The sequence below is a fragment of the Eurosta solidaginis genome, chromosome 5, assembly GCF_040869045.1.
Source record: "Eurosta solidaginis isolate ZX-2024a chromosome 5, ASM4086904v1, whole genome shotgun sequence".
NCBI classification, from domain to species: domain Eukaryota; kingdom Metazoa; phylum Arthropoda; class Insecta; order Diptera; family Tephritidae; genus Eurosta; species Eurosta solidaginis.
In genome coordinates, this window is record NC_090323.1 from 37,873,803 (window position 1) to 37,894,571 (window position 20,769).

Here is a 20,769-nt window from a genome sequence, read left to right on the forward strand (position 1 = left end):
TTACCTTTCAATATACTTACATATGTGAGTAGAAACATTTGTATAAAAAGGGAAGTTTTGCTGCTAAGCCTCTATCATAAACACCACACTGTGGGTCGATGGTGGATGCATAAATAAATCGGGACATATATTTGTGACAGATCGACGCAATGACAATGTGCAGGCCTTTGCTGCTGATGGATGTGTCTTACACAGATTTGGGGGGAAGGAAACTGCTGATGGTGAATTATGTCCCCTTCCCGATTTGGTGGCGCTGCGTGCTAAGTATAGAGTACGTTGGTTGTTGGGATGAAAGCATATCTTTTGGCACATATGGCAAAACGGGTCACGGTTGATCTCATTATGGTGAGCATGGAAAATTCTTTAGCTACTATTGCTTAACCTATATAAAACCCTTTGATTTTAGTGTTGTTCCTAACTGCTAGACTATCATGCACCCTATGCTTTCGTTGTCCAATGTGGCGCTGCTGTGATTGTAGGGCATTCACTCCATGGAGCAAGTCGCACTCCGGTGGATTTGGCGGTTGCATTGGATTTGGGATACGTATTTGGTAAGTGGTTTTACATTTCATATTCAACCCAATTCTGAACAAAAATTCCGTGCGAGTTTTTCCTTTCTCCCATTCCTCGTATTCTAAATAAAAATTCCTCGTGAGGTTTTTCACTTCTCCCTTTCCTCCTATTCTGAACAATGTTTGAAAGGGCGGAAACCGGTTATGGGAGGAAAGTAGGTATTATGAATGTGAGGGAGAGGGAGATTTCTTTGCCATTTCATAGTTTTTTTTCTCACTTGTTAAATTAAAGGGAACGCATCCAAATAGTTAAAGGAAATTGGTTCTTTTAAGAAAGAACATTTATTTGTACGAATTTGTGCTAAACTATGTATGTACATTCTACCACAATATTCTCTATTTTAAGTAGAAAAGTATATCATAAGCAACGTAAAAGCTCTTGGTGTATTTGATGCAGCCATCCAGAAATTCCGCAGGGATTTTTAAGAAGGCTTAAATAGATTTCGGCATATGGCGAAAGGCGAACTCAACTCGACTTCGCCCTAGAAAATTGCTTTGCTGAACGAAAGCATGCAACCCCAGCGGATTTGTGTTATCCCGCTGCCTTCTTCTTCTTATGCTCCTCTGTTGATGTTGCTGTGGCACAAATTCATTACTCATTTCAGTGAATAACACATGAAATGCAATACTGTGCATTGTTTATATTTTATTTCTTAGTTTCAAACAAATTTGCAAAAGTAACTAAACTTTTCGATTTTTTAAACGAAATAAGAAATGCGTAACGAAATTTCAATTCACAAAACAGCTGACGTCGAAAATTCGAAATTCCTATTCCCCAATTATTCTTCTCCCTAGGAGAAAAGAATTGGAGGAATTTTTCCGCTGGAATAAAAAATCCGCGAGAAGAATATTCCGCGAGAATATTTAGAATTTGTCTGATCGTATCTCTTCTTTCGCATATTTAACAGCATAAACATGCTCGGCTGTTTTTTAAACACCTACTTTTATGGATTTATGGGTTTTACTACTTTTCTGTGCGTTTTTACTGTCCAAGGCGGTTGCGCAATTTACATCATTTTGACGTTGCTCAATTATGTTGTGTGGCGATGATATGTAAAGATTATCGTTATGTTCACGACGCATTTTAAGCGTGACCAGGCGGCGTAAGCCAACAGATTTAAGTGGGCAGCGTACATATGCATGTATGGATGGACTTAATTAGAATTTCTAACCCTATAAGGAATTTAACTCTGCTAATATCTGGGGCAGATGAGTTTTCTCATCAGCGGTAGGCTTGCGATGTGCCTCGTTGCGCGGCAACGAGTGCAGCTGTGTTCTGTGGCAGATCGGTTCGCCCTTCTGCGGTAGGCTTTTCTGTTGTCCTCGCTCGGGGTGAGCGAGTGAATTGGGGTTTGATTTTGAAAATTAACAATAAGTGTTTGGTGACAGATGGAGATCTGCATTAGGGTGGTTGATTGGCCTTGTTTCGGTGAACGAGCGCTGGGTTTTGAAATTTTTTAAAATTTAAAAAGGTTATGAGCCGAGTGCCTTGGTTTTCTGTGGCAGACCGAGGGTCTGCGTAAAGGCTTCTCTGGTATACTCATTACGGGATAACGAGTGAGTGGTATGGTGTCCTCGTTCGGGGGAGCGAGTCGATTGTGGGATATTTTCTGGTGCCCTCGCTCTGGGTAAGCGAGTGAATGCGGGTTTGTTTTTGGGTATCGATAGGAAGGTGGAATTCGGAAGGGAGTGAGGGAGAGGAACGGAGGGATTGTTAAGAGGAGTTATTGGCCCTCTCGCAATCCATCTCCTCCGTTGGAAGAAGGATCATTTTGACCAAAGGTCGTCTGACTTGACCCTTCTCTGTTATGAGGTCGACTACGCGAACTTGGTTATCTTCGCCGGGGTGTACGTTGACGACTCTACCTAGCCTCCACTCGTTGGGAGATAAGTTGTCCTCTTTGAGGACAGCGAGATCTCCCACTTTTATATTTTCTTTGGGATGCTTCCACTTCACTCGTTTTTGAAGTTCGAATAGATATTCCACCTTCCATCGTTTGCAGAAGGTGTGATGGAGGGCTTTGAGTTTCTGCCATCGATTGATCATCGAGGCAGAGCTCTCACTGGCATCCGGTTCTGGTGGAGCCAGCAGGTGGCTGCCGGTTAGGAAATGTCCTGGGGTTAGTGGTTCCAGATCCGTTGGGTCATTCGACCCTGGACTGAGTGGGAGCGAGTTGAGGCACGCCTCAATCCTGCACAAAAGTGTTTGGAACTCCTCCATGGTGTACTTATGGGGAGACGCGATCTTTTTGAAGTGGCTTTTGAAGCTCTTCACTCCCGCTTCTCACAGGCCGCCCATATGGGGAGCGGCGGCGGGAATAAAATGCCAGCTCAATGCTTGATGGCCATACTTTGAGACTGTTTTGTCTCGGCTTTCGGCCAAGAAAGGCTTTAAATTCGGATCGTAAAGACCTTGATGCTCCGCCAAAGTTTGTACCATTGTCGGAGTAGATGTTCTTCGGACACCCTCTTCTCGCGATAAAACGCGAGAAGGCTGCGAGAAAGCATGGGGTGCTGAGGTCACTAGTGGCCTCTAAGTGAATGGCCTTAGTGGAGAAACAGACAAAAAGGCATACGTAGCCTTTTGACAGTCGACATCCTCTACCGCGGTAGCTTTTGATGTCGAAAGGCCCCGCAAAGTCTACCCCGGTATTGGTGAACGCGCGGGTAAAAGTAGTCCGTTCGCAGGGAAGGGTACCCATAAGTTGGGACTGTGCCTGCTTTCGATGAAGAATGCAGGTTTTGCAATTGTGGATGACGGCTCTGATCATGGTCTTGACATTCGGTATCCAGTATTGCGTTCGGATGAGACGGAGCATGAGCTGGTTCTCGCCATGAAGGGAGTCATAATGAGCCATCATAACTGTAAGGCGAGACAGCCTACAATTGTAAGGCAAGATGATCGGATGACGCTCGTTGTACGACATGTCTTTTGACGCCCCTAGACGCCCCCCTGTTCTAATAATATCATCTTTGTCGATATATGGGTTGAGTGACAGTATTTCACTCTTTCGATCGATAGGTTCCCTATTTTTCAATTTTACATATTCTGTCCCGTAAAATTGTTTCTGGCAGACTCGTATTAATGCTTGAGTCGTTGCCTTAATCTCATCGGCTGAGATTATACACGACCTTTCGTGGAACATTGCTTTAGTTTTTGGGTGAGTTCGTTTATAAAATCTCCTAACATAGGATAGAACCTTTAAAGCCCTGGTTAAATTTGAAAAACGGTCGAGAATATCTACCTGATCTACCCTTGTCGTGGCATATGTTTGTGCCCTCTTCTCATCAACGGACGTTTTGTATTCGGTCTCTTGTGCTGGCCAGTGGGAATTGTTTTCTTGCAGCCAAGAAGGTCCCTGCCACCACAACGAATTGTTGACCAACTCTGATGCAAGTAGTCCTCTGCTTCCTAGATCCGCTGGATTATATTCCGAGTCCACTTGAAGCCAGTCCTTGCTACCGACCATATCGATGATCTTAGTGATTCGGTGTGCGACGAAGGTTGACCAGGAACAGGGCGGCTTTCTTATCCATGCGAGTACGATGGTTGAATCCGTCCAGAGGTGAACTTTTGCTGGTCCCAGATGAATGTTTCTGAATATTGATTCCATGATCTCTGCAAGCAGCACGGCGCCGCATAGTTCTAAACGTGGTAGCGAGATGGTTTTCACTGGAGCTACTCTGGATTTCGCTAAAAGTAAGTGTTTGAAAACCTGATCGTTTCTTTTCATGCGCATGTATATCGCTGCCGCATATGCTTTCTCGGAAGCGTCACAGAATCCGTGGGTTTCTATGTCGTCTTCCGGTGAAAAATTTACCCACCGCGGTATCCTAATGTTATCTATTTCGCTATAGTGTTGGGTGAAATTTTCCCACCGTTCTAAGTTAGTTGGGGAGACAGGTTCATCCCACCCGGTGCCCTCTAACCAGATGTTCTGCATTAGTATTTTTACTACTATGACCATTGGTGCAAGCCAGCCTAAAGGGTCGAAAAGTTTGGCTATAGCGTATAGGATTGCGCGTTTGGTGGTATTCTCGCCATTCCCTAAAGCTCCTGCTGTAAAGTAAAACATGTCTGAGTGCGCGTTCCATCGTATTCCGAGTGCCTTCACCGAGCTAGCCTCTTCAAACGCTAGGAAGTCCTCGCTGAACAAATCCGGTTTGGGGATGTCCTGAAGGATTTCCTCACAATTTGATGTCCACTTGCGCAATGGAAAGCCAGCTGAGTGTAATGCTTCGCGAATCTCGTTTCTTGCTCTGATGGTTGACGCTATTGTATGCCTTCCAGATAAAACGTCGTCGACATACATAATTTCGCGTAATATACCCGATGCTATTGGGTGGGTATTTTCTGCATCATCAGCCAATTGTAGAAGTGACCGTATCGCGAGGTAGGGGCGCAGTTTACACCAAAGGTGATAGTCTTTAGTTCGTAAAGACTGATGGGTTCGTTGGGGGATGTTCGATGGACAATTCTTTGAAACTTGGCGTGATTATCGGTCACCCAAATTTGCCTATACATCTTTTCTATGTCACTATTAAAGACAAAGCGGTACAGTCTCCAACGTAGAATTAAAATAGGCAAGTCTGCTTGGAGTATTGGACCTGGGTGGAGTATGTCGTTTAGACTAATACCATTTGCTGTCGGACTTGACGCGTTGAAGACGACGCGCACTTTGGTAGTGGTACTTTCCGCTTTTACCACGGTGTGGTGGGGCAGGAAATAACTATCGGAATTGTCGGATGGAATGTTGTTTTTGATTTTTCTCATATGTCCAAGCGTTTCGTATTCGGATAACACCCGAACATATTCTTTCCTTAACTCTTGGTTTTTCAGTAATCGCCCCTCATTTCTGAAGAATTGTGAACATGCGCGCTTTAGGGACGGTCCTAATTTAATATTCTCGGGGTAATCCTACCAGAATGGTAGCGAAACGGTATATCTTCCACTTTCATCACGTTTTGTTGTGTCCTTAAATAATTGTTCACAACACCTATCTTTCTTCATTAAGCATTTTTTTTTTTTGGCACATTTTCTACCTCCCAGAAAGCTTTTAATTGATTGTCTAACGCAACCTCGTTGTAGAATGACATGATGCTCTTCGTTGGACTCGGTGCTTCGATACGACCGGTTAGTATCCAACCGAACACTGTCTCTTGGGCCAAAAGTGTATTTAGTACATTCTTTTTCAGACCGCTCAGTATAATTTGGGGATATATGTCTCCTCCAAGTATGAGGTCTACGTCTTCGTTGATGTAGAACCTTTTATCTGCCAAAACTAAGTCTGGGAATGCCTGCATAGTCATGGCGTTGATATGGCAGGATGGAAGATTCCCAGTGAGTTTGGCTAGGACTAGAACGGGTGTAGTCAGGCTGAAGCAGGCATCCACTGGTGAACGTAATTCAATTTTGGATGCCTCTTTCACCTGAGCTGACACCGCATTTGTGATGCCTGAAACTTGGGCATGCATTTTTCTCGCTGGCAAATTGATTCTGCGTTTCAGTCTTTCAGTTATAAAGGAACATTCAGACCCTGAATCAATTAATGCCCGTGCGGAGAAGTCGGTACCATTATGACGAATGTGTACGCGAGCAGTTCCTAATAGCACACCTGTGCTGGAATTCGTATGACAGGATGTCACATTTTTGTTCCCGTTTGAACCTGGTTTTTCTGATTCCTGTCTCGCTAATGCCTGTCTAGAAGTAGAGGGCCTATTATCGTAGGAGTGTTGGGGCGGGTTGTAGGTGGTGTTTTTCTGTAGGGTATCCGCATGCAGGAGCGTATGGTGACGAGAGTGGCACGTATTGCAGTTGTAGGAACTGGTGCATCTGGTCACTGTGTGTCCTGGGGATAGACAATTCAGACAACCACTTGTAGATTTTATGAATTTAATCCTTTCTGGAGGGGTTAACTCGCAAAAGCGTGAACAGTTGCGTAATCTGTGTTCAGGGGATTTACACATTTTACAAATTGATTTTATTGTTTGTTTGGATACTTTCGTTTGAAAAGCACCAAGTCTTTTCGTAGGGGTTTCTGACGATTGTCGCGACGCGTTTTGTTTTTGCACCTTCGAAGTGGCATGCCCTGTAAAACCAGACACTGTTTCAAGTGTCTGAAACCGATTAGACAGGAATTTATCCATATCCTCCCACTTGGATATGTCCATTTTATGGTCTATACTTTGCTCCCAAAGAGCCAGCGTGCTCTCTGGTAACTTGGTTGAGCATAGATATGTCAGGATTGCATCCCAATTGGAAGTGTCAATTTTGTGGCATTTGAGGGACGAAATACAATTCTTTATATCATTTTGCAGCTTTTTTATTGAACTGCCACACTCACTCTCTACCTTTTTTAAGTTAAATAAAATTTGTAGTTGTGTGTTAACTAAGATACGTTTGTTTTCGTATCTTTCACACAAGTTTTTCCAGGCCATCTCGAAACCTTCATTTGTGAGAGGGCATTTTTTAACGATATCTTTTGCTTCGCCCTGCGTTTTGTTGTTGAGATGGAATAACTTTTCCACCCCTTTCAAGCTGGAATTGTTTATATAAATTGCCGTGAAAAGGTCGCGAGAAGTTGGCCAAGACAGATAATCCCCTTTAAAAACTTCCGTGTCGCAAGCAGGGAGGCAAATTTTATGCGCATGAGGTTCTTGCTCAGGGTTGACGTTCTTGTCCGCTTTCTTGTATTTTTCTGCCTCAGCAGATATAGACGCTAGGCATCGCATGTAGATTGCGTATGCTGCTTTTTGCTTTTTTCTTACCGCCATAACGTCATCCCCTGACACCTCCTCAGATCCTAGTAGCGAATCAAACGCAGACTTTACCTTCTTCCACAAGGACCGCAACTCTTCCTGCTGTATCGCAAGGGTGTGTTTGCTATGGTCGCTTTCCGGAATAAGGCTGTAATCTGTATCAAACTCTGCGATTAATTCTACCAGTCTGATGTAGGTTTCCATGGTCTTGGTTACGTTTATTAAAGAGAAAATTGCCGATTAGAAATAATGAGAGTCTCCTGAATTAAGATACCTGGCCTAGCAGTGAATTAAAAAACTTTGAATTTCGACGTTTTATATTTATTACTTTTATTTCAGACTTTGTCAGTGTAGCGACAACGGAAAAGGGTTTATTTTTTGGACTTTTTGTCACAGAAGTGAAAAATAGCAAACGACAAAAATAGGCAACAACAAAAGGGGGGACCACTCGCCACATCCACAGATAAATGAGTGTATTGTGAACAAATGACAAAGTGCGTGCGATATTGCTAATGAAAATCGAAAAATAACCAGAAAAAAGTGAAGAAAGAAATAAATTTTTTACAAGAAGTGAGCGCCTGAATTAATTTAATTGGAATTAATGTGTTTGTGATGTGCCAAAAAAAAACAACAACAAACTTATTCGGTATTGTGCGGAAAGTGAGGTTAGGTTAACCTCTTCCTTGTGTTGTGTCTGGAAAACCTTACCACTGGTGGGGGGATAGACCAGATAATCACAAGGATCGAAATAAAATTAATAAACCAAGTGATTTAATTTTTGAAATTGGAAGGAAAAAATTGGTGCTCACTAAATAACTTCACTTTTTCACTTCTTTTTTGATTTTAATTTTTTCGCGCACTACACGGGTCTTTTTTTTAATTTATTTTGCAAAAAAAGAACACTCAAAAAAAAAAGTGGCAAGAAATATAACACTTACTTCTTATTGGTTCTTGTGCCGGAAAATTTGATTGTGCTGTGCTGTGGTTGGCGAATATGCTGTGGCTCTGGTCACCTATGTACAATAAACTCCAACTTTTTCCTTGTCAATTTTCGGCTGCTAATATCGTGTTGTATAATATGTAACTTCCAAACTTCTTTGTTATGTTCTGCTGGGATATGCTTCGGCAAATAAATTTTTTGTAGGCAAAATTGGCAAATTTGATAGTACGCAAATGTGCTGTGTTGTGGACTGCATAACAAAAGGCGCTTTTAGTTCCTGCTGAGAAGAACCAATGTTCGGCCTGGGTGCGTCTGAAACCGGCAGGGGGTAGGCGCACACGGGTCGATCTCGGAATGGATGGGTCACTCGGAATAAATAAAGAAGAACGCAAAAGAGGAATTCCTCGTTATAAAATAATGTTTAATTCCAAAGTGAAAAGAAAAATATACAATAGTTATAATGTTACCTTAACGTACAAAATGCTGGCGGCGATGATCCTGGGCGATGTGAACTGCTTGGCGGTTAATCGAGATTGAGGACAACCGCTAAGCCGCGAAAAAGTCCTCTGGTATTAAGGAGGGGAAAAAAGCCACACACACAACAACCCCCACATATACGTGCATGGGTGCTGACAACCCGCACACACACGTGCATGCGTATGAAACGCATGCATGTGCATGCATGCACACAAATGCGGCGTGAGTGTGGGTGGCTGGAAATATTATTAAAACGTTATGGAAGAGCGCCGTCAATCAGATAAAAGTTAGGCATTGGGCCTAAACAGTATTAAATAAGACTACTTGCACATAACGGTAGATTGCATAAGTATGCATTTTTGTTATACAATAAAAAAATAACAACAAAGGAAATACAGCAGCGAACAGCAAAATAGGTGTGGCAAAATTTTTTAAATTTTGTCCATTGAATAACTTTTCTGTTCATTTTCAATATTTTAGGAAAAAGCTTCTATGAATTTTCTAACTGAAACTGTGCAAACAAGTTCCAAAAACTTTTTTAGAAAAATACGAAACTTCGGAAAAATTTAAGGAAAATTTCATACTTATATTCGAATGAAATTTTTCATTTTTTTTTTTATTTAAAATTTTCTGAATTTTTTTAGGCGCGCAGTCTTGTAGCCCAAAAAATTTTAGTTCGACAAAATACAGGTTTTAGGTCACTCAAAAATCCCATTAATTTTTGACATTTATTTCAAAAAGGTTGTTTTAAATTTTCCTCAAAATTTGACACATTTTTTGTAGATATCTGAAACACCCTTCGGAAATAAATTTGTCAAAAATCAAGACGAATTTTGAGACCTAAGACTTGTACTTTTTCAAACTAAAATTGATGAGCTACAAGACTGCACACCCAAAAAAGTTCAGGCAACTCTGAATAAAAAATTTAATTTATTATAAAATTTTCTTGAATAAGAGATATTTTTTCATAAACCCCTTTGGATATTAGTTTACAAACAAAAAAATTTAAAAATTTGGAACTTTTTATTTAGAATTTTCTGAATTTTTTTTTAGGCGCCCAGTCTTGTAGCCCAAACAATTTTAGTTCGACAAAGTACAAGTTTTAGGTCACTCAAAACTCGCACTAATTTTTGACAATTATTTCAAACAGAGTGTTTTAAGTTTTCCTCAAAAGTATGACACATTTTTGTTCTTGGTTGTTGTTTTGAATTTTCCTCAAAAGTGTGATACATTTTTTGTAGATATCTGAAATACCTTTCGGAAATAAATTTGTCAAAAATCAAGACAAATTTTGAGAGACTTAAAGCATGTACTTTGTCAAACTAAAATTGGTGGGTTACAAGACTGCATACCCAAAAAAGTTCAGAGAACTCTGAATATTCGCGATTTTTTCCAAAACGCTTTGAAATAGGTTTGCATAGTTTTAGTTACGAAATTCTTAAAAGTTTTCTCGAAAATAAAAAGAAGAAAGTAATCTACAAAATTTTAAAAGTCATCAACTGCTGTTATTCTATTCGCTACCGTATGTATGTAACAATGCAGTGAGCAAAATAACAACACAGACAAGCTGTGAAATGTGAGATTTTATGAAAAGAAAGGTCGTGTTGTTACTGGCAAACATAGAGCAGCTGCTGTCACAACAACAACAAACAAATTGTGGCAACAACTGTTGCTCTGGTTTGCTTTGCTTTAAGAATGTTAAAAATTTATTAGTTGTGATTGTACTTGAGTGTCATGCGCGTGCGCACTGTTTTGGATTTTTGATGACTTTCAAATGTATGTGCGAATGTGCACTTGAGGCACTTTGAAAATTAGATATGATAAAATTAAATATTTGAAAAATATAAAAAGAAATAAGCCGGATTATTTGGTGGGGTCTTTACCAGGAGATTGCAAAATAATTTTTTTTTTAATTTAAGGCACGTTGAAATTTTAATCAAATTGTTATAAAACTACTTTGCTTATTTATCACTTGGTAACAACATAGAATATTTAACTTAGTTGTATTGGCTTTGGAATTTCTGTCAGTGAATTAAAATATTGTAATAATTTTTTACAGTCGAAATTATACGTACATTGAAAACGAGTTTGTGTGTTCATTATTCTTTCTACATTAATAAATCACTGCTAACACAATTATTATTAATAATTTAAAAAAAAATTTGTCGGAAAGAGTGTTTAGATGGGACATTCTATCTGCCAGGTGTTCGTTATGCCTGCGTGTGAGTGTGAGTGAAATCGTATATCGGCAGCTCTCTGCGTCGAATAATGTTGGCTCTGGCGAAAGCTCGGGATTTAAAGTTCCAATGTTGTTGGCTGTTGGGAATCAGACATACGTCAATCAAGTATTGTAATAATTAATATTTTTTTATAATCGTAATTCTTGGTTTGCTAAACACGTGAATCATCCACTATGCTTCGTATATACTAGAAAAAAAATCCTAAGAATTTAATGCTTACACTAAAAATTTGTATTTATTTTTTTAATAATTTCTTTCGGTGTTTTCATGATTTTGTTAATTCATTTAAAAAAGCTATTACTCAATTAAAGTTTTTTCATACTAATAATAGTTTTAGACAACCTAATAATCTGGCTTATTTCTTTTTATATTTTTCAAATATTGATTCAAGGTTCGATTCGAGCTCAAGGCCAGAACAATAATTTTTTTCTAATGATAATTATTGTTATTATTGTTCTGGCCTTGAGCTCGAATCGAACCTTGAATCATTTATCAATAGGAAGATAAAACAAAAACAATTGTTTTCAAATATTAAATTTTAACATATCTAATTTTCAAAGTGCCTCAAAAACATTTTTTAATTAAAAAAAAAATTATTTTGCAATGACCTGGCAAAGTTTTAGACCCAACCTAATAATCTGGCTTATTTCTTTTTATATTTTTCAAATATTAAATTTTAACATATCTAATTTTCAAAGTGCCTCAAAAACATTTTTAGCATGTAAAAATTAATTTTTTTGTTAAATTCAAGGGTTGTTTCAGCCCCGTCACCCATTAGCCAGTTCTGCGTTTCTATATTTAGATATCTTTAAAAAAGCATTGTACATAATTTTCATTGTACCTCAAATACCTGCTCAAAAATGCTTACCAGCTCTAAGACTATAAATAAAAAAAATAAAAATAAGCACGGTTTTTAATTAAAAACCAACCAATTACACGCAAACCTATCTGCACCACTACAAATTGCGGGTACCGGTGCGTATACGTTACATTTTTTATTGGCAAGAAGAGCTACTCACATACTAACAGCATTTTCTTTTCTGGCAAAAGTGTTACGCTTTTTTACGCCGCGCAAGGGTTATATATATATTTTGTTCTGTTCTAAAAAGCAGTTAACGTCTTTACGGGGTATTTCGTTCTTTTGTGAAAATTGCTGCCTGCTCGCAACGCAAAAGCGGTACACTTTTACACTGACAATTTATTTTCGTAGCTTCACATATTTTTAGGCGAAGAAAATTGAAATGAAGGAACTAATTGCTAATGAATTTTTATTATCATTGACAGCGCGTTTGTGAAAATCAACTAATACACACACGGGGTAGCCAATTATGTTCTTTGCATTCACTATAAATGTTAAAAATTCTCTGGGGTAGGAGTAACTCTATTAAGGCTTTACCATTTACTTAGCCAACAATTTATTTCAGGAAAGAAAACGCTATAGCATAAAAATGAAGATAATATAACCGTGTAAAAAACAAAATAAATGGTTGGATTTGAACACGAAACCACCTGATAAAGCTCAAGAGCCTAGCAGAGCCTTCAGGAACCGAATGCGGATGTTTCCTCAAGGCTCTTGGCACATTTTTGCATATACATATTTTCCTCTTTGAAAAACCCTTCAAACCAACTGAAAAAGGTGGAATCGTATATTCGAACCTAGAAGTTTCGATACACGATTTTATTCGATATTGCACTTCCATAAACTTGCAAAGTTGTGGCTTACTCACATTTTCCGGAAATTCATCCAAGGTCGTGATTCGCCGGCTATCGATCTCACCAACTACCGGTTGCTTGGGAGTCGATGCACCATCATCAACAGCCCGTCCAACAATCGTAACCCCCTTCCGCCCTACTGAACATTAAGGAACTTGTCCGCTGCAAACCCAGTAACAGTCAGATAGACCATTCACCGAAACCTGATCACCATTCACCGATTCCACCAACAACCGTAAGCTGTGCGTAAACCGATACACCATTCACGAGTGTTCTACCGCCTGTCCACCGATTCAACCGGCAGCCGGGCGCTGTTCATCGATCTTACGCATGGCATCCCTGCAATCAAACAGCGATGGGTTACAGTTTTTCTGGGCCAAAAAACTACCAAAAAGTAGCGGGTATTAATTTAGAAAGAAAATAGGTGTCTTCTTCGCTCTGGATTGACGGAGTTCTAGTTTTGCCTTCTACGAAAACCACCCTACAATTTGTTTTGCTTCAAGTCTACCTTCAAGTTTTGTGCTCTATTCTGTATACAACTTCGGTTTTAGTATTGGTTAGATTTTTGTTTCAAGTTCAAGATTCAACGCCATTTTTCCCTGCGGGCTCGGTTCGAATTTCAATTCTGAGAGTCGCAGTCCTGGCATCGATTTGACGCTTCGATTTCCAATGTCGGCCTCGGTTGAAAATTTCGACGCAAGTTTCCAAGTTCATTTCAGTTTGGGTTTCAATTCCAGTTTCAATCATAGTTTCGGCTGCTGTTCCGATTCCATTTTGGTTCACGATTTATTTTTAATTTTCGACTCAAATTTCGATTTCAGCTTCGGTTTCTTGTCTACATGCGGCCCAAATTTAATTTTTTTTATTCAAGTCTCTGTGACATTTCGGTTCTACCTCTTAGTTTTGATCTTTTCACTTTCTGTTCCGATTTTAAAATATCGGTTACGATCTCCGTCTTTATTCGAGACCAGTTTTGGTTCAGTTCATGTAATTTTCTATTTGTATTGCAAAGTTTATTGTTTGGTTCATATTTGGATCCTATTTCGGAACATTTCTTGTCCTAGTTCCGGGTCCGGCTTCTGTTTAGATTTCTCTATTTTGATTTCGGTTAGGAGAAAAGGAGAAGGGAACTCATTTCTGAAATTCTTAAAATCGAATGCCTATTAGCCGAGTTTTTTATAGGAAACTTGTTTCAGCATTTGCTGAGATAGCACTCTTGAGAGCCATCCGTTAAAGTTTCAAGTATATCAGCTTACTTGAGACTTCTTAGGGTTTCTTATCGGCTTGCTATCGACGGGCTACAGATGTTTCACAGATTTAATGTTGACGTTTTATTGGTATCTGTTTCACAACAGGCTGATGAGTCAGCGATAACAAATCAATGACACATCGATAACAAATTTACAATAGTTCGAAATCAAATCAATTACTTTTTGATAATGAATCGATGGATTTTTATAAAAAATCGGTAAATTTACATTCAAAATTGATTAATTTTGCATGTTATATTCGACTTTTCATATAATAAATTGAAAAAAAAAACAATAAAAAATTGGTTCGATAAATTTTCGATAAATTGCAGATAAAAAAGCGATAAATTTGCTATAAAAAACCGATCGATCATCGATAACATATTGGTCATCGATAAAAAGCCGTCAACACTTCGATAGCAAATTAATAACATTGATATCGAATCGATGGATTTTTGATAACAAATCGGAATATTTACATATAAAATTGATTAATTTTTGCTAACTAATCGACTTGTCAGATAATAAATCGAAAACAAAGTAAAAAATTGGTTCGATAAACTTTCGATAAATATTCGATAAATTATCGACACCAAACTTAATTACTTTTATATAAAAACACCGATCGATCCTCGATAACTTATTGATCATCGATTAAAAGCCGTCAACACTTCGATAACAAATTAATAATATGCAACAAAAGGCATACACTTACCCTACCATGAATTTCTGGTAACAGTACGGCCTCATGCAGTCTATGTAAGTTCCCAACGGACCAGCCTGCTCAACTTACCTTATGCTTACATTCTGTATTCCCCTACATCGTAAGCAAAGATTATAAATACCAATTCTTCACTAAGCTGTAAAAATTCGTAAGGTCGATATGTTTACAAACTACTCATAATCTGGTTTCCTTTTGTTAAGCAACAGACTTTACACATGACCTTCGTATGCATGAGCCATGACCAAAAAGTGTACATTTTAAAGACTATTAGTAGCAAAAAATATACACAAAGTACTGCCAAAATGCCGCTGATGTATGTGTTTTTAGGGCGCATTTATGTCAGACAAGTAAATTCATCAAAAATAACAAGATTGTACAACTTACATGCACTAATCTACGAAAAAAATAAGACAAGCGAATTTCATGGAAAAGAAATCTTGTCCGAAACCTGACAGGCTGCCGTCAATTTGCACACTTCACCAATGGCCAAAAGAAACAATTCAGTCCTCCAGAAAGTTGTATGGCAATGCTAACGCCAAATAATTTAACAATTGTTAGCACTTAAGCACACGCACACTAACACAATAGCATAGCACGAACAAAAACAAAATCAATTGTGTGAAAGTTTATTTAGATGACAGGTCGTGCCAGTCTTGCTTGTCCTTTGGCTATTTTAGTTTGCAAGTAACGCTCTTCAAACATCATCTAACTCACATAAGCACATCAAAGTTACGTCTAGTACATCGCGCATTTGTCTTAATTTGTGACATAGGCAAACGGGGATATGTGTGTTTGTAAGTTGTAATTTATGCACGTGTATATGTATATGTATAAGTATGTTATGTGCACACTTATTAGATCTCACGTGAGTACTTACTTACGCTTCACACCAAACTCTATTGCCTACTAGCTTGCTTCTGCTGGTTGAAAAATGTCTTCAGGTACTTTTGCTTTTATCTTCAGAAGTACGTACACTTATATATATATGTGTTTAATTTTGTAATGCTTATAGTTGTTGTTGTTTTTGTCCGCATTATTTGATACACACTAGTGTCGAACAATGTCATAGCTTGGGCTAACCACAATGTGCATGTGGTTGTGGTTGAGTTTGCATTTCTTACATACATACTTTAGATATGTTATGTTAGGTGTAACTGGCACATGTGTAAGTAAGAACCTCGCAAACTCGCCTATGCTGAATGAGTCCAGAGTGGTACCACAATTTATTCGATGACCAAAGCTCCTTAAGAGACTATACCTATATTTGATAAAAATTCTGTCCTCTTCGCAATAACTATGACCCACCCTATTACTTGCTTTTTCTATATCGGAAAATTGCGGAACTCGCAAAAGCAAGCGCAGAACAAAACATATCTTCAACCGTTTAAACCTGTTGCCAGCATTTCTTACAACTACTGTCACTACTCGACCGAAGATCGTCAATTCACGCCCAGGGAAAAAAGCAACCTCCAAAATTTTAAGAAGCGTGTTTTTTCAATTAAAAGAAAATTTTCTAGGCGGAGTCGCCCCTCGGAAATGTTTTACAAGCACTCCGAGTCTATTTTTACCTCTCAGCCAAGTAATGCTGCAATACAAACAAACAAGAGATGCTGCTATAACCCTCGGCAGGTTAGATGGCTTTGAATATACCCGCGGCAGGTATGCCTGTCGTAAGAGGCGGCTAAAATGCCAAACTGATTCAAAGAGTTGTGTAGCGCAACACTTCAAGGTGTTACCAGCGCAATATATAGCTTCTCCAGAGCAATTGTCACCTACCGTAGAGAATCCCGTTTCTTTAACAGGCGAGGCTCTGGCGACCCCAAGATCCTCATGGATGTAAGGAGTGGGAGGACGGGATGGCGTAGAAGGTTTCATGTGGTCATCCAAATCGTTCCCGAGATGGTCGGGCTAGTACCTTAATGGTGCTTTTTACCGGAACGTACCGGATTTGTATCCGGCAAAGAACCATCACCATCGATAACACTCTCCAAGGTCTTCGGGGAATGTCCTTATCGCTACAACAAACAACAACAACAGATGCTGTTAAAAAATAATTAAGAGCGTATTTCGTATATGCTTCAAATTCAACGATGCTCCTTAGCAATCTTTTTCGATCCAATCTAAAGTAGGTGCTCACTTCACATGCATATATACATATATATACCTTCCATTCTTTCATGTTTGATGATGTTGTTTGCGAAATGTGCAGATTTTCATAGACCAACAATCTCTATTGCATAACGAGCCACACTTTAGTGGCAGCAGCATCTTCATAGCCTAACCTACCTACCTACCTACTTGCCTTCTGCAAACACATTTGTATTCTAATTGAAAGCTCGGTTTCTTGCCGCCGCTTGTCAATTACCTGCATATGTTTACTCATCTCGCCTCGAGTCGTAAGGTCTTTTAGGCTGATTATTTTATGATTATTCACTGACTGTCACTTCACAATTTGTTTGTATGTTGTTTGCATTATTTTCAGTTGTTTTTCTTAACGTAGCGCTTGTTCATATTTATATTTTAGTTTATATCATTGTTTATCGTTGACTTTGTTGAACAATCACTTCCCTTGAGACTCTAATTTGCTGTGTTGCACTTTGTTACAATGAGATAATGCTTAATATGTCATAAGATATATCTGTTGTGGTTGCTTTTTCTTTATCTTTTATCTTTGCCGCTTGATGCTTTCTTTTACATATTATGATATTTCTTAAATTGCTCAATACGTATTTTCAGTTCGTTGCTTTATTATGCGAAAATCTTTTTTGTTTGTAACTTTTTAGACTAAGCGTATAAAGAGGCCGATCTAGCGGAAATTATTAAAGAAGGAAGTGGTTAAATAACTCGCTACACAACGAGTTGTGCTTAATAGCGGAGACACGAACTTATGTGCAACGGCGTGTTGTTTAGTTTTTTTAGGCGCGGTTTTTCAGTATTTGGTTAAGCTAAGTGTAAACTAAGTTTGCTTAAATTCTAGTCAAATTTAAACTCCAGTTAGACTACTGAGCAGTTTTTCAGTCACAGTTTAAGACTGCCTTTGGGTCTGTGTTTTTTGTGCGGCAATATTGGTTTTTTATTATCTAGATAATTCGTAGATACGGCTACAGCTGGATTTTGTTAACCCAACAAACATGGAAACAATTTCTCCACCGAAATATATATCTAATTACTCTTAAACGAAAGTTCTCGGGTTGATATCCAACACTCTAAAAACAGCATGTAATTTTACCCAAGAAATAAGTTGACCTTTCAACAAAACAGTGTGTACCACTAGTCAAATTTAAACTCCAGTTAAACTGTAACATTACAGAATGCGCTTTACATGCAATATATTCTTTAAGCATATCCAAAGGCAAATACAAATATTGAACACACACATTCAAGTCATAGCGACCCAAATAAATTATTTTGAACTCGGCATGGGTTCAACATCATACAGGCATGCCGACACACAAGGCACATATCTGTTTACATTTGTCAACCCTAATTACTAACATGTCACATTGACCAACACACTTATCGATCAGCGCGACTGATCGACATTGTCGGTTTGTCAATGTGACTGCCAAAATATTTACATGTATATAATTACACTGTATCTATAATTAGGTCAATGTAATAATATGCTGAATTGGCATACATGCATTAGGAATGTAGATACTTTTTAGTTTGTAAGTGTTAGTGTAACTACGTATACGTAAAGTAAGAAATTTTGTATAAAAGGAAATGCATTTCTCCAATCAAGAACAATTATGGTCAAAACGCTAAACTTCGGCGTTCATTTATTTTATTTACATATTTCAAAACTACTGAGCAGTTTTTCAGACACAGTTTAAGGCCGCCTTTGGGATAGGCTTTTTTGTGCGGCAACATTGGTTTTTATTATCTAGATGAATTGTAGATACGGCAACAGCTGGATTTTGTTTACCCAATAAACTTGGAAAAATATGTCTACAGCGAAATGTATATCTAATTATTCTTAAACCAGATAGCACTCGGGTTGATATCCAACTTGATTCTTCAATCACTATCCAACCTTTGAAAAAGTTTGTGAAATTTAGAGTTCTAGAGTTGATCTCCAACGTTATTATCATAATCAAACTATTAACCAAATTTTGGGAAATTTTGAAAAATATAAATTTCTCAAAGGAATATTCAACACATTTCTCCAGTTGATACCCTACATTGGATATGGAGTTGAGGTTGAGTTGAAAAAAAAAATCTCCAAGGTGGTAGCAGCAAAGCCAACAGCTATTTTTTGTGAGAAATAAACACCTGTTTGATAGCAATAATGAAGCGCAATTAATCAAACATAAATTATGTATGTTTTATTTTTTTTGTGAGAATATACTGTAGTATGGAATCTTACATTCGAGTCCAGTTAGAGAACCACAAGTTGGGAATTCAAATTTTTCAACTAAAGTAATATAATTTTTTGCTTTATAAAAATTCCCTCTTTTGCTGAGTGCGTTTTGATTCTCGTGTTCAGCCACTGTTTCGAAACAACTCTTGAGATTTTAGAGGTATGCCTAGTTATCAACACGAACTGTAATGGTACCCAAGCCTAAATTCTTGTTGAGTATATTCGACGCCATTTCGAACGAACGCAAATAACTGATAAGTTAACAAGAGTTTAACCCTGCCAGATCGGCCGCTTAAGCTAAGCTTAAATTTCAGTTAAAGTAGACAGAAAACTGCAGAACAAGTTTAAGCGTAGTTTAATAGACAAACTGAGTTGAACTTGTACTAAAAAACCGGAAATTAAACTATATTTATGTTATAACATATCAATAGTGTTTACAAGCAAATAAAAAAAAAAAACAAATTGTAGCAGTGCTGTCAGTCCAGTCCTACAGCCACATATTAGTGGCTTTCAGCGCCATCTATTACAACCAAATTGGCTACAAAACAATATCGCTCGTTTGGTATTGCGTCATTTCTCGCTACTTAGCCAGAGCACAAGCCATAAGTGTGTAATAGGAGGTAAATGCTCTCGTGGGTAGCGCTGTGATGGGACATATGTCCGAGACTATTTGAAAGAGTCACTCCGAGTAGGAACCAGAGAATGTCATGGTGAGTTTTTTTGAGGCTGTTGCAACTATTTACTTTCTTTCGGTCGCTGTGAAAACACTAACCCCCATATTCATTAAAGGTTTATACAAGTCTTATATTGGAAATTCACCTGGAAATATCATCTTAAAAATACTTTATAAACCATTTTTATTTGTTATGAATAAATGAAAATACAAGAATAAATATTTGCCAACTGTAAGTCATTTATGTAAGCTTTTCGTGTTCTTTGTGAATGGTGTAATTTGATAAGTCAAATTGAACTCTCCGGTTTATAAGGAGGTTAACTATTGGTACTATCATTCGACGACCGAACTGAGAAACACTATAGAGAACCATTATCTACAAACCTTATAAAATAAAGTCGGTAAATACCTATTGAATGTAATAACTAAAGATACCAAACATTGTTTATTTTTTTCATAGTATATAATTTGCTTTGTTGTTACGTATCGAAGCACTTCTTTTGTGTGTTTATTCGCTGGAAACCAAACATTCTAGCTCTCGTTCAAAGATAGCTCCGAAATATAGTTTATTTTTTGCTTAGTATATAATTAGCTTGTTGTTATGTATCCAAGCTACGTTTTTGTTTGTTTGTTCGCTCTAAACCAATCGCTGCAACTTTCATTCAAAGAGAGTATTCCAGCACATAACACAGTTGTGGTTCTACTTAGTTCTAACATCAATGATCTAGTTATTGTTACCTAGAAAAAAAAGAGCGGTCCCAGGGAAACCAACTAACCAGGTGGGGCTAGCTGACCATTTATGTCAACGTATGTTTCAACGTACGGAAAGCCTTTAGAAAAGAATATGCTCTTTTCTGGGTTTCAAAATTATAAATCTGTCTTAATTTGAATATTCATTAAGGAACAACACAGCAGGTTCTACTGTAGCTATATTTTAATAACGACTTGCACACCGCCGCGCATACTTCCACAGCTGATGTATTCGGAGCAATATATTTCAACTTTTCTTCCAAAAATACTAAGCAAAAATATGCATTATATATTCTTGAAAATTCCAA

At 38.1% G+C, this 20,769-nt stretch overlaps 1 long non-coding RNA gene across 2 annotated transcripts in view; it reads left to right on the forward strand.

The window, feature by feature from the left end:
• Positions 1 to 80: 80 nt before the first annotated feature.
• LOC137233620 (uncharacterized) overlaps positions 81 to 20,769 on the forward strand; it is a 250,710-nt gene continuing 230,021 nt past the window's right edge. For both annotated transcript variants that reach the window (XR_010947517.1, XR_010947516.1), the window contains exons 1-2: positions 81 to 345; positions 407 to 551. This is a non-coding gene — a long non-coding RNA (uncharacterized lncRNA). The remainder of the gene's footprint in view (positions 346 to 406; positions 552 to 20,769) is intronic.